Consider the following 14,014-nt stretch of genomic DNA (forward strand, 5'->3'; position numbering starts at 1 on the left):
ACCGCTAAGGCAAGCAGGACATTTGAGGTAAAGCCCAGGCTCTCAGCGCAATGTACTGCCATAAACGGTTCTCATCATGGCAGCTGAACCAACTGGCCCCTTCTTCCCAGTAAGAAATGAATAGATTTTGCCTGTTTTGGTTAGATTTGGCTTTACTCCTTACTTCTTCAGTGTGCCTAGCATTGAACCGTATTTGCTTCTCATTGAATAATCTGTAATAATGTGTCCTCTGTAGTAATAATGAAAAACATTGTAAACTGGAAGTTTGCAGTCGACTCAGTGTTCCAAATTCTCATGCTAAAATGCATCATGGATGTCAAATACATTTTGGCCTATATATTTCCCTGAGTTCACTAGCAGTATTTAATGGTTTTTATCTCACTCTGTTTTCATCTTCATGCTCTATGTAGTCTTTCTCATGGTTCTTCACAACAAGCAAAAAGTTCCAGTCCTGAGGCTAGGATGACAGTTAAGCAGATGCTGTTCCAGTTCACAATTTCAATTCCTTCAAGGCTATTAGGGGATGTTACAGCTGGACAGGCTGGCAGACCACCCCCTCACACCCCCCCCCCCTCCTAAAATTAAATTCATTGTCCCTGACATCAACCACTAAGTGAGAGGAATCTGCAAATGCCCTTATTCACCTTCAGGAATAGCCAGTTTTACACTTTCTAAATGTTAACTCTGCTAATTTGTATTTTGGGAGTGAGGCTTGGCAGTTCAATGTAACACTTGTATGTCAGCAGTGATCCTTCTTTGTAAGGTGAATCATGCAAAGTCCTACGGTTTTAAAGGTGTTGATATAAATTTATTTGATGGAAAAATGGCCACTTTGTCATCTCTGTCATGTTCTTGGAAAAGAAAATCTGTCGTACAGTTAAGACTTTCTCCATTGCAAATATTTGCACAGCACTTAATCTTTTTTTTCTTCTTCGAGTGTAAAAGGAAAGCAGAAAGGGAACATTTTGCAAATCCACGAATGCCAATGTAAAATTAAGATGTCTGAGCTTTCCAGCCAGTCTGTGTGCCAAAGCCAGAAGTGTTTCAAAGTACGAGAAAGAACAACCTGGCCTGGAAATAGATACTCTGCAAGATCCTTCTGAGGAGAACAATTCTCTGACTGGGCTGCAGCATTTAGAAGAGGCCAGGCTGGTTTTCCCCCTCCTGCTTACTTGCCTGTACAGGCTGAGGTGCACTTCTGCAGCATTTGTTCCTTTTCGCATGAGTGGAGCAGAGGGATCAGAAGAGTTCACTGACAACTCCTGTTAGGGCCTGTGTATAATTTTTTTTTAATACACACCGTTAAGGAAAGGTAAAGATAATTGAATTTCAGTTTGATAGCTCTAGATGGGCTTTCTCAGCTTTGATTCTTAATTTCTTCCAAGACCGTATGTGGCATCCATGCCTTGTTACCAATGACATTTAGGAGAATATGTTCTCTCAGCAGTGCCTTCTGATGAAAGAAAGGGTTGAAGATCTTTTCCACATTTACAGTCCCAGTGTTCCTTGTGACTATTCTTTTAAAGCAGAAAAAGTGTTACAGCCTTTTCTTCTGTTCCAGGGTGGATCTATCTGAAGTATTCCCAGGTATCTGTGAAGAAGCAGTGGTGTCCATAGAGGAAAATCAGATGCCCTAATACAGATTTGGGAGAGTGCACGAGACTCTGTCTCCTGCTGGCCTTATCGCTTGTTATAGTTTTGCCATCATTTACAGTAATATTTCATTAGTCTGTCACATGGAATTCCATTTGAGAGAATGTAGTATTGTTAGAGTTTCTGTCAGTTTTAACACTCAGCAGTGATTTATAATATTCCGTGAAATTAATATATTATTAAAAATATGTCTACAGCTGTGACTATGTTTTATGACACTTTTGGAAGACCTTGTCCTCTCTTAGAACACCCATATCCAAGCTCTATTCATTTCATTTGCCATTTGGAGTGTGTATCTTGTAGCATTTTCAAGCTGTAACTATGCAGCCCTTTATAAAGGAATGAAAAAATTTCTCTAAACTTTGTATTTCCACCAGGTATAACTCTATGCAGCCAGGATTAAACATGTAGATATTGTATATTGAACCATCTTAAGTTAATATTCCAGAGTATCCTTCTGCAAATTGAGCAGTGCATCTCTTGGTACAGTTTTTGTTGGATCTGCTTTATGATGAATAGCTCACTGGTCTATGACATTTCCTTTCTTTCTGTGGAAATGGTTTTTAAATGTGTACCACTGCAAAACTCTCATAAAGCCAATCATGACTGGGACTTTTCTCCATTTTCCCTTTTCTCATCCTTGCCTTTCCCTATCTGGACTTTGCTTTTGGGCCAAGACTCACCCATGTTTTGAGCTGGATGCAAAGTTTCCCAACCCCTCGCTCCCTGGGTCTGCTCCCACCCCAGGGAGGCACCACTCAGCCTGGTGGGATGGAAATGCTTGTGAGGGACACAGCAATACATCGCCTGGATGAGAGCTGACAGTGGTCTAAGAAATATGACAGTACCTCTGCCCTTGATCAGGCTTCCTATTTGAAAGTTTTCATTTTGGTAATTACATCCTTCCCAGATAGGAGCCGTAGTCATTGATCATACTAATATCATTATAACTGATTCCCGTAAGTCACCTTTTAAATGCACTTTTTCTATGGTTTCTTTCCTCCCCTATATCTTCTTCCTCTGCAGTCACAGGATAGGACTTTTTCTGTCTACCCTTCATCTGATTGATTAGAAATGCCACATACTTCCTTTACGTATGGCCTGGTAATATACACATCACATTTCTTCCCTCGGGATCTTAATCAGAACAAGTAATGGCCTTTAGCTTTTTTCATTAGCAAAATGGAAAAGCACCATACCCAATCCATTAGAAATACAGCATTGTAATATGAGCTTATAGAAAAATGGCTGCATGCCAGCAGACATGGACTGAGTTTACCTTAAAAGATTTTCAGAAAAAAAAAAAAAGGAAAAAAAAGTCACCCTTTCTGTCTGGCAAGCAAACGTTTAGAGCCATAACTTATCACACCTGTCTGTCAGACATTCTGCTGTTGCTCCTTAAGTGCTGTTTGGACAACTCTGTTATATAAAGCGCATTCATAAGCAGGAAATATGGGTGTTTGTACATGCATTAATGTCTTCCCCAATGTTGATTCCCTTCCTGGATTATCCTCCTCATATTCCATCTCCTATCAGAATTAGAGCGAAGAGAGGAAGTTGGGAAGATTTTATTATATTTTGCTTTGCTTTTAATTTTTCACAGAATATGCTAACCTGAAAAAATGTAACTAGAACAACCGTTGTGGTATACTTGTCTATCAAGCGTTTACCTGAGACTGCTGCTTTGCTTTTTTTAGCACTGTCTAAAACTATTTACAATCAGTACACTGAGAGTGAGGACAAGACTGATTAACAGGGTTTTTTTCCCCACCGAAGTGAATTGCTTTTCACTTGGCCTGGACTTAATTAGCCTGAAAAAATATTAAAATTCATATACCAGTATTTGTGCTTATACTGCCCAGAACTTTAAGAGGGTGTTAAGGCACAAATCTGTACCAACTGGTAATTGTATAGAATTTGAATGTGTGTGAGCTGACTGTCTCCTTTGGAAAGCTAGCACTGAAGGAATACAAAGAACAGTCTTGGAATGCTGCTATTTTGCCAGCACTAAAACACATCTGTTTTACTGGCCTCTTCAAGCATTGCTAATGTGATTCCTGGGAAAAGAAGTACTAAGCACACCCATAAAGCTATATTAAATAATGTCTTATGGCGAATGGGTGCTTACACTTTTTTTTTTAAATACAGCTCAAGTTTCCTAGATCTTAAGCTGCTCACCTGTGCAAAATGACATTTAGACTTAAAGAATCAAGCTAGCGTTCTTGGCTGCTTCACTTACGGTTCATCAGCTGTGCTGATCACACTTTCCCAACAAAACAGAGTGTCCCAATACAAGGTAAAGAAAATATTACGGGCAAATATTGTGAAAGAGCTGCAGTACTCAAAAATGGGAGACATTCTAAAGCAACCTCTTTAGGACAGTGTAGGGGTGGAATTAATTATTAGATGGCAAGACACGAAGGCTTAAGGCAAGGGGGGATGACTGTTTTTTTGAAATATTTGGTGGGGTTTTTCCCTCCTTTCATTTTCTATTTTGTTCTTTTGCTGTTTTTTTTACTTTTTGGTATCTTTCCTCTTCTCTCCTCTCCTTATAATTTCAATGAAACAATGACAAATTAGCAGAGATTCTGTGTAATTTTTACCACAAAGTAAGTTTAGGAGTTCAGCACTGTAAGCAGCACTTACATGGTAGATGAGGTCATGACATCGTGATACAGTTTAGTCCATTTAGCCAGTACCATGCTAAAAGGCAAGGTTTCTCCTTTGGTTATGCAGCACTAGAGCTGATGCAGTGTGATGTATCTCAGAGATCCTCCCATAGCTGATAATTGACATACTTATGGGCAGACTCCCTAATATTCTTAGTCAGTCACACTCTTATCAGTAGGGCATTGACATTAATTTTAAGGGGACCTTTCTGCCATAAGAATGTCAAGAATTTTGTGGAAAGCAGGAAAGAGCAAGCCCACACAAAAATACTTACAATTGCCACCTTCCAGAGCCCTGCCGTATAAGTAAAACTAGTGATTATTTTAACAGACCACTTTGTATGCTAATGAGAAACAATATTTCATAGTGCATTATTTTAAAACCTAGTACTTTAAATGTATTGAAGTTGCCACCAGCCATTAAAGGTTAGTATTCTCTATTATTCCCCCACTTTCCAAGTATGAACATGGCTGATCCTTTTGCCCTATTTACAGAGAGAAGAAGAGCTGGCTGAGCACCACGCATGGTTTCCAGTTTGTAGGAAATTCATCTTACGAAATTTGGTTTCATTCTGATTCATCTTTTAAGAACTCAAACCAGAAAGATTCTTCCATGAGCCAGAAATTCCAAACGAAAATTAATTTTCGGAAACAATGGCTCACCGTGTTTCCAATACAAAGTCTATTCCGCAAGACCTCGACAGCTGCCAACTGGTTTAAACATCCCTCTCGGTTTCTGTCCTGCTCCATGTCAGCTTTCAGGCAGCAGCTGCAAAGCGCTCCCAGGATTTCATGTTCCAGAACATCCGCACCATGTCCGACGCTTTGGGCAGGCTTCCAGGTCTCCTAATGAGTCGGCTTATGAGTCTGCTTACTGAGGACCCAGATTAGTCCTGGGAGCCACATCAGAAAACCCCAGGAATGTTGCTTTAGGCAGGCAACTTGGTGGGATTGTCCTGGAACACAAGCAGGGCACTGGCTCAAAGACTGAACAGGGACTGACTGTTCCCAGGTGTGCAGGAAGAGGCAAGGACATCCCAGAGCTTCACCTGAGATTCAGATGGAAGTGGGGCTCTCGAGGCTTGCAAACTCCCAACTCAACCACCCAAACTCTGCATTGAGCAGCCTGGAAGGCCCGACTGCGTGTTTTGCAGGACATTCAGCCTCACGTCCCTGACAGCAGGCTGATTTTCTTTGCAGCCTTAGGCAGACGGGTCCAACATTTCCTAGAGGGAAAGTGTTTTCCCCTCCCTAAGCCTGGACTTGCATGTTCACCGTCCATAGAGGAAGGCCAGCTTTTAAGACAACCCTAGTGCCACTGTTAGCTGCCAGTGTAAGCCCCACCAGGAACCACAGACAATGTCTGCGAGGTATTTTGTCCTCACTGAATTGGCAAGTTCTCCTCCATCTCTAGATGCAGGGTACTTGCGGACAGCTGGTTTTTTATGAAGTTTCGAGATGGTTTCTTTTCTTTTTTTCTTTTTTTTTTTTTTTTTTTTAAGCAAGTGTTATATCCTTCCTTACAGTTTACCAAATATTTTGGATTCTAGGGATCTTTTAGAGACAAAGAACTAGCAATACCATGCTTCAGCTACTCTTAGGAATGTCGAAGGTGTACTTTCGTGGTGTAATACTATTATCTTTCTACCTTACATCTGTCAGGCATGACTGCATTTTCATGCAGTTGTTGAGGAAATTCCTTCTGCTTCTAGAATAATTAGAAATACTAATATTCAGTTGACTTTTTGTGTGTTTCTACTGCTTTCATCTGCTTCATTCTTGAACAGTTGGCCCGTGAGCTGTCCACTCTTATTTCTGGTCTGAAAGAGCAAATGGAAGGTGTATATGATAGATGAATAACTGTTATTTAACAAGTCAAAGTGGTTCTCCTGTTGTTTTAACAACAACTTCATCTGTACAGTGTGGACATTTGCACATTGTAGCCTGCTTCTCTTTAGACTCTTCAAATTCATGGAGATTTAATAGCCTCTAGGAGACATGTTTACCTCTAGAAAGCAATTATTTGTTTATATAAATGGACACATTATTAATAATAGCTTAATGTGCTGATATGTTGAGAGTTTCACTGGCACATGTATTTATTTACTTATGTTGAAAATATTAAAATGTACAGGTCAGCCTTCGTCTTACTAGCAGCCATTCATCAGAGACTAATTGAAAGAATTGTATTCAGATGGAAATTCCTAAGAATTTCCAACTGAGGAGGTACATAGACAATTTTTATGCCAGAAAAAGCCATTAGAATTCTGCTGCGTCACCCCTTTATTCTTCTGTGTACAGGATCTGAAAGAAGAATAGAAATGTGGCAAAATCTCGGTCATTACCCACCCTGGCTGACCAAGAGTGACGCAGTATGCTCTTTTGTTATGATACAGTCACTATACCCTAGTTTTATATCGAGTGCTGCCAACAAGACAGTCTGTACTAAATCATGCACTAACCCATGCGCGAAAACTTGCACCAATGATCTCATAATGTACATTCACAGGACAGGTACGTGGGGGTTATTAGAAAAAAAAATGCCCCTTTTGTACAGAAATGGTTAAGAACTGAAGAATTAAGAATTGAAACTAAAACAAATAATGAGAGTCTTGGACTTTGTTTTAAGCGTAGAAGTCTTGCTGTCTTGCAAATGTATCCAGCCTTCCTGGACTCCTCTGCCCTTCGCAAGTCCAAGGTAGCAGTTCTGCTGACCCCCCTCCTTACTTCTCCAAGAACAGAAAACTCAGTCATTTCATGACTGCTATGCCCAAGGCATCCTCTGAGCATCACATCACCCATGAGTCCTTCTCTGTTCACAAACAACAGGTCCAGCAGGGCACCTTCCCTAGTTGGCTCCCTCACCAGCCAGAAGTATTCCTATAAGTTTCACTTGCCTGTAGTGAAAGGTATAATCAAAATGGGAACTTAATTTTCACATCCTGATGGGTTTTCCTCCATTTTTTCCCTTTTCAGACATAGATGAGGCTTTCACCAAGTTCACATATTTGAGGCTTTCACCAAGTTCCTTTGTAATGCCAGCCTTAGACTCTAAAAAGTGGTTAAAACGAACGAGCCAGTTGTTTGGGGTTTTTTAATTTATCTATTTCTATAGACATTTGTGAAGTGCTGTTTGCATTTACTACAGTTCTTCGAAATAGGAGATTTTGTATGCTAGTGAGAGTGTAGTACACAGCTGTATATGGTGATCTGAGTGTTCTCGTACTTGTTTACTCTAAATAGTCTTTATCTGATTAGTGCTGATCACTTTGCTTCAGTAGCAGGCCTGAATTTCCGAAATAGAGAAAAGACCTGTTAGCTGTGGGGGGTTTAGCTCATCTGCGCTGCTTCTTCTATACCTTTGTATTACTCTGATTTCCAAAGGTAGGGATTTGTGAAGGATGCTTGGAACTCCTGAAGAGAAAAGGAGATTAGTTTGTAAATATAGTTCTTGAAGTTATTATTCTCTCTACCTTCATTTAACTTGCTCAGAGAATTAGGTAACATCTCATTAGGAAGGCTGAAAGGGAAGTGATAGCTGGTGTTCCTAAAAACGTTTGCATTACTGAACAGCAGGGAAGGAAGGTTAAATCTTGTAAAGATTTCTATTCTCTGCCTGAACAATGAGCGCTGTGGCCCAGCGATGGGATTCTGTTGAATGACAGTGCTATTCTTGATAGGGCTATGGTAACTGTGTGGTAAAATAGCATTATATTATTATATTATAGGCCAGGCTGATAATTATTAGCAAAAAATATTGTAATATATGCAAAAACTCCATATCTTTTATTCTTATTCTTTAATTGGGAAAAACTAAGATTAACAAGAGCCATTGAATAATTACAGGATTGAGCCAGAAAATTAGAATGCTTCTGAGTAGCAAAAGATATTTGAAGTTTAAAGTAAAAATGGCGGCGGCTGGGTATTGTATTTCATTTAACTGCCACTGACGCTGATGAACTAGATGGTCCTTTTCTCTTCCTGAGTTGCTACATCTCCATGCCAGACTACGGGATAAGAAGACACAGCGAGACAATGTTCTTTTCTATTGGATAACAGGTTATTTTAAAATGAGAAGGTGGAACCAGAGACAAAAAAGCAGCAGCTTTATTCTATATTTCATGAAAGTAATAACTACTTCATTATGGTCAAAGAGAGATGCAATTTTTGTTCTTTGCAGAGGAAGAGATTTGAAAGTTTCCCTCATGGGGAAAAAAAATAAAAAGATGACAAAAATAAATCCAGGCAACAGTGTCATTTTCTTCAGTTTTCCAGCAATGCAAATTTTTTCACATAATTGTGTTAGTGATACAGTGTCTAGACTTCTCAGATGGTTTAAAAAAAAATAAAACAAAATGAAACACCACCCGGGCATTCTGAGAATCCTAAAAAGCTAAGTCATTATCACTGTGCTATATAGTTCATGCAGTGATACGAAACCACAAATAGTCACTGAAGCTCAGCCTCTCAAATCCTTGCTCTTTTAAGACACATGGGTTAGCATTTACTCACATAAAATGTCCCATTTAATCTCCCTCCAGCAGGCTGCTGTGGTGCAAATGCTTACCAGCATATACTGGTACAAGGCTTCTGCAATTTGCCTCTCACCTTGACTGAAAAGGCTCTGTACCTTCTCAGGAGCATGGAGGTTGATGAAATAAGGAAAGTGGCATTTGATTCTTGCAACAGATACACATTTCTATAAAAATAAAGTGAAACACCAGAATGCAGCATTTGCATATTGATTTTATAAAAGGCCTCCTCTTTAACATTGATTCCTTGCTCATTGTCCCCTGTCCTTAGTAAGCCTACTAATCTGAGTGAGTGTTGTTCAAGGTTTCCAAATCTACTGCAAATTTATGTCAATGTCTCATTTTATAAATTCTTTCTGCTTTTCTTCATACCAGGAGACTTATTCAACGTTGATCAGGTTATCAACTGTTGTCGCTCTGTAAAATCTCACAGTACTCACAGTGGCCAAGAGAGTTAATGTATATCCAGTATATACCTTCTAATCACACCTGTGTTATTTTATAGGCAACTGGGCCTATAAATAGGACTGTACTTTAGGGAGATTTCTTATACTTTCTGTTAATGATGACCTTTAGAATTTCAAAAAAGTGTGTGGCCAAAGTCTTCTGGCAGTGTAAATGAAATTGTTCAGTCTTGCAAAAGGCACTCACTCTTTCAGGCATTGTCTCGGTTGTAATTCACTAACTAATAGCCGGTGCAAGAGGTGTTTGCTGTGTATCTCAGCAATTAGGCACTTGCCTGACTCTGCATTAACTTGACCCCAAGAAAAGTGAGCCAGAGGCCTACCAGGGCAAATGAATAAATGAACGTTACCTGTGCCATAGTCCCAGAGTAAAAGCTCCTGCAGGTCACTCAGCTCCAACTTTGATGAGTGAAACGTATTATCGTACTGCAACATGCTCCCTCACTCTGCCCTGTGCAGGCAGTTGCCTTCCTCCTGTGTTTCTCTTGCCAATGTCTGCCACCTTTACGGATTTAATGTTTGCTGCAGGCTTAACAGGAGTCTTGCTGGAGCCAGGCTGGGATACCCCACTGTTTGCAGGTCTATGAGAACTGATGTTGCTCTCTGAATTAAACATGATCCTTCTCACAGTTTCATTTTGTCCCCTCAACCCACCTCCTCATTTGTTCCCTCTTTTCATTTAACTCTTTGTAGTCATGGAGGGTAATATCTGAAAGAGAGCAGAGGTATAAGTATTACTCTCTCATATTCTCACTATGTATTTTTTCACATACTTAAGCACTTCCAAAAAGGTAAAAACAAAAATACCATTGGGCAAGGCGTGAGTAGGATTGTTAATGTAGTATATAGGCTAAACTGGTGCCCTGATAAGTGCAGTCTGAATTAAGCAGCCAGGCATTGTAAAGCACGCATTATGTTATAATACTGCACATCCTCACTGCTGAGAACATGCATTCTGTATACTGTGTGAAGAAAATAATAGTTTACAAACATATGAAGAGCATGGTGCCACCAGCAATATCTCTTTTTCTTTCTGTGGTAGAAATCATCAGCTTTTAAAGGATCAGAGTGCCAAAAAAGCTCCCTTATACTCTCCAGATCCATCATCTGTGCCTGAAGACTCACTATTCATTTCACTGTCAGAAATAAGCAGCTTCTACTTTTAGACCCACAAAGCCTGCACAGTTGTAGAAGAATGGACAGTGTTTTCTTCTGCCTTGCACATACTTTGTTGAATGATCGATCACATTACAGCTCAAGAATCTTTAATCTTGATGGAAACGTATGACAAAGAAAGGATGGATTTGGATTTTTCAGATTCATTTCAGTACTCAAAATACTAATATTTAGTGGAGTCAGCTGGGTACTGCTGAGCATGAGTCATGCTGCCTCTCTCACATGTACATGTGGATAAAGAACTTTAGTGAGTGTGGTTCATAGAGAAAATAAGTCTCAGTGATGGCCTTCTGACATAGATGTCTTCTTTGCTTGGATCTGCCTCCTTCCAAGTTACATTAGTTTCTTGAGGTAGATGGGAAGCCATATGCAGCCTATATGCATCTACAGGACCTGTAGTCCCCATAGAACTGCTTCACTACAGAGTCCCTCAGCTAAGGGATGTCCTTAGAGCAGAATTTCCATCCTGGGTGGTCCTGAGCAGGGTAGATATAAAATGTTTAACTCTTCTTCTGAACCTCACCTTTCTGAAGCTCTTTTCCACCTCCTAGCATGGGCAGCACTCACTCCAGCCCATCCAGAGCCCACTGTTTTATAAAATAGGTGGGTGAAGTGGCAGGGGGACCCAGGGGGAGACACAGACTCCAGTGGGCTCAGTGTGTGCTGGGTATGGAAGCTACTGAAAAGCAATGTTCAGGAAGCTTTCTGCTACCAACCAACTTTGACTATTCGTGACAAGAAATTCAGCTTTTGTATTATCCAAAACCATTGATGTAAGTATTGACACTGACATTGTGCCTTAGCACTGTGTAATCTTTATTGTATTTATCCTGTGAGATCAGAAAGGTAGGATTATGCAGTTCGTAAAGGAAAGCAATACATGTAAACTCAATTGAGCTAATGCCAGTTGTAACAGAAATTAATCTGTCCTCCTTCTTCATTATACTATTAGTAAACAAAAAAACTAAAGCAGCTTCTCAGCACTAGGTTTCCCATGGTGAAAACAGAGCCAGCAAAGCAGGCACTCCTGAATTCATGTGGTCTCAGCTGGGACTCCCTGTGCATGTGAGGGGACTTTAGATACTTAAGACAAGTTGTTTACCTCTGAGAATTGAACTGAGCAGTCCTTTATAGTTTTGTACGGTTTTTCACAGAAGCCTCAATGGATCCTTAAGTGAGAGTCTGGAAACTGAGAATCAGTTCCAAGCCCCGATAACATGTTTAATTGTTGACTCGGTTACTCTTTTCTGAATTGATGAGGGTTTATTTACATTCATAAAGATAAAAACATTAAATACGTTTTGATATGCCACTGAAGGGCACAATATGTGTACCTGTAATACAGACCAGTCTGCTGCTGTGTGATCAAGGGCCAGTTGTCGAGCAGCAGTACTCTGTGGGACTGAGCCTTGGCTAACTTTTACTAGGACCAAATTATTTGCCACAGAAACTGTGACTTCGTTTATGCCATTGGTGGAACTAATTTGGCCCACATAATTTGTTTTAACTGTAGAGCTCTAGGCAATTTAACCAAAAGGTTGATCCACCATTACAGTGGACATTTAGACAAGCAGAAGATGTTATATACAGTGGAAAGGTGACATTGCCACAGTTCTTCAGTAGTCTGGCTAATAACTGGACAGCTTTGGTCTCCAGCACTGTAAATCACCTGCTGTTTGGCTGAATTCAGTTAAAATTCATGCAAAAAAATTAAACTGGAAGAGCATAGGGAGGTGTGAGTGTCTGGAAGACCAAGGCAAGCAGAGGTTGGCCAGGGCCACCAGCCACACTCAAGTCAACAGAACAGTTTTCCCTAGAGATTATGTAGTAGCAAAGTAGTCTGGCAAGTAAGATTAGGATCTACCTCAAGAGGAAAACACTGGCAATTGAGGTAAGAAACTGCACGACTACCGAGAGCAGTGCTTGCAGAGCCAGCAAAGACACCAGTTAATTCCTGGACAGTTTCAATGGTTGTGCTACGGAACTCAATGCCAAAGGATTTTGCAAAAAGTGGAGTGGTCTGAATTAAAAGACAGTTGAATAATCTGGTATCTGTGTATGAAAACTCGTATGTGTTTGTATGTAAAGTAACGGAAGAACTCTGACGAAGACCAAGTTGAATGAGTCCACTTTATTCTTTAAAATAAAAGTTTTAATTAAAATCTGTATATTTTTGTCTGAGTGAAGCTAACCTGCATAGGTATTTAAAACCCTTGTAGGTCTTTGCAGAGCTGTAAGAATGAGTGCTTCAGGTTAATGATAAATATTGACGCATTTAGAACAATGCTACACAGCAGATGTCATCCCAACATGTGACGGCAATGTTACAAAGCAGAATGAATGAAGCGGAAGCAGCTCTGGAATACCCTGCTGTAACATTCTCATTAGCTCCTAATCCATAAGGCAGGAGAATAGCCTGACTGTACAGAGTACAATAGGGATAGCCGGCCTAATGCCTTTGGTGGGGTAGCATTCATTAAAAAATCCTATTGAAATCAATCGCTTTCTGAAGAACAAGGAGAAGGAGCTGCAGAAAATCATGGCCTGATACAGACACACAGACACAGGGGACACTCCCATCTCTGCTCAAGTTAAGGAAAACACTGAATTTTAGCAACAATATTGTAATGGCTTTCAATACAGTATGCTACTCAAATTGCAAGTATACATTCTGTGTCACCTATCTTCCTTGCTGTCTTTTTTTTCTACAGAAAACAATTTCATTGAAGTCATTTTTTTTCTTTTACTTGAATGAAGACTTCAGAATTTGGCTGTGGGACTCTTAACTATGCTGTTCCCTAAGGCCTTTCTCCAGCATTGCCGCAGAATCTGCACCCCACTATGTAATTTCATAATGCATGTTTGTGACAGGCATATCAAACCATCCAGTTAGTTTAGAATTGAGGTGAGAGAGTGCTTTAAATGTAAATTTTACTATAAACAGCAGAATAAAATCTTGCAAGCAGTTCCTAGCTCTGCCAGGAAGCAAAGCTATATTTAACTCATTTTAAAATTCATCAAATACATTCTGGGCTGATTCAGATCTTCGGTGTGTCTTTGAAGATAACATGTAGTGGAAGTGTCATACAGTCAGTTGTGGGATTGGGCACATTCTGAGATTCTTGTCAGTAAAGACACGTGGTTAGGACTGGATTGTAGAAAGAAAAGTACATATAGATCTGACGACTTAATATCGATACTTGATTTGAACAATATCTGTTGCATTCCATTCAAGAGCTTTTTAAGAAGTGCTGTATATAAAGGGATTAGTGCCGTACCAATGGCAAAATTCGCATGCACTCATGAATTTTAAAAACAATTGTCTTCTTGCGCTTAGGAGAGACAGTGTTTTAGAGAAACTAATACAAAGTTTTGCTATAATAACAATTTGCAGAAGTTTCAAAATGCATAGAAGAGATCCCTGGATATTAAGAATAAACCACCAGAATTTAGCTAGGGATTTTGTGTACAAAAGGAGAAACTTCCAGATGTATCTTCCTCTTCCTTTATTTTGCCTGTT

General features: G+C 39.9%; 1 protein-coding gene across 11 annotated transcripts in view; it reads left to right on the forward strand.

Annotated features, from left to right (window-relative positions):
- Nucleotides 1-14,014, forward strand: part of RBMS3 (RNA binding motif single stranded interacting protein 3) — a 713,822-nt gene that overhangs the window by 684,854 nt on the left and 14,954 nt on the right. The window lies entirely within an intron of this gene.

The sequence above is a fragment of the Caloenas nicobarica genome, chromosome 2, assembly GCF_036013445.1.
Source record: "Caloenas nicobarica isolate bCalNic1 chromosome 2, bCalNic1.hap1, whole genome shotgun sequence".
NCBI lineage: Eukaryota > Metazoa > Chordata > Aves > Columbiformes > Columbidae > Caloenas > Caloenas nicobarica.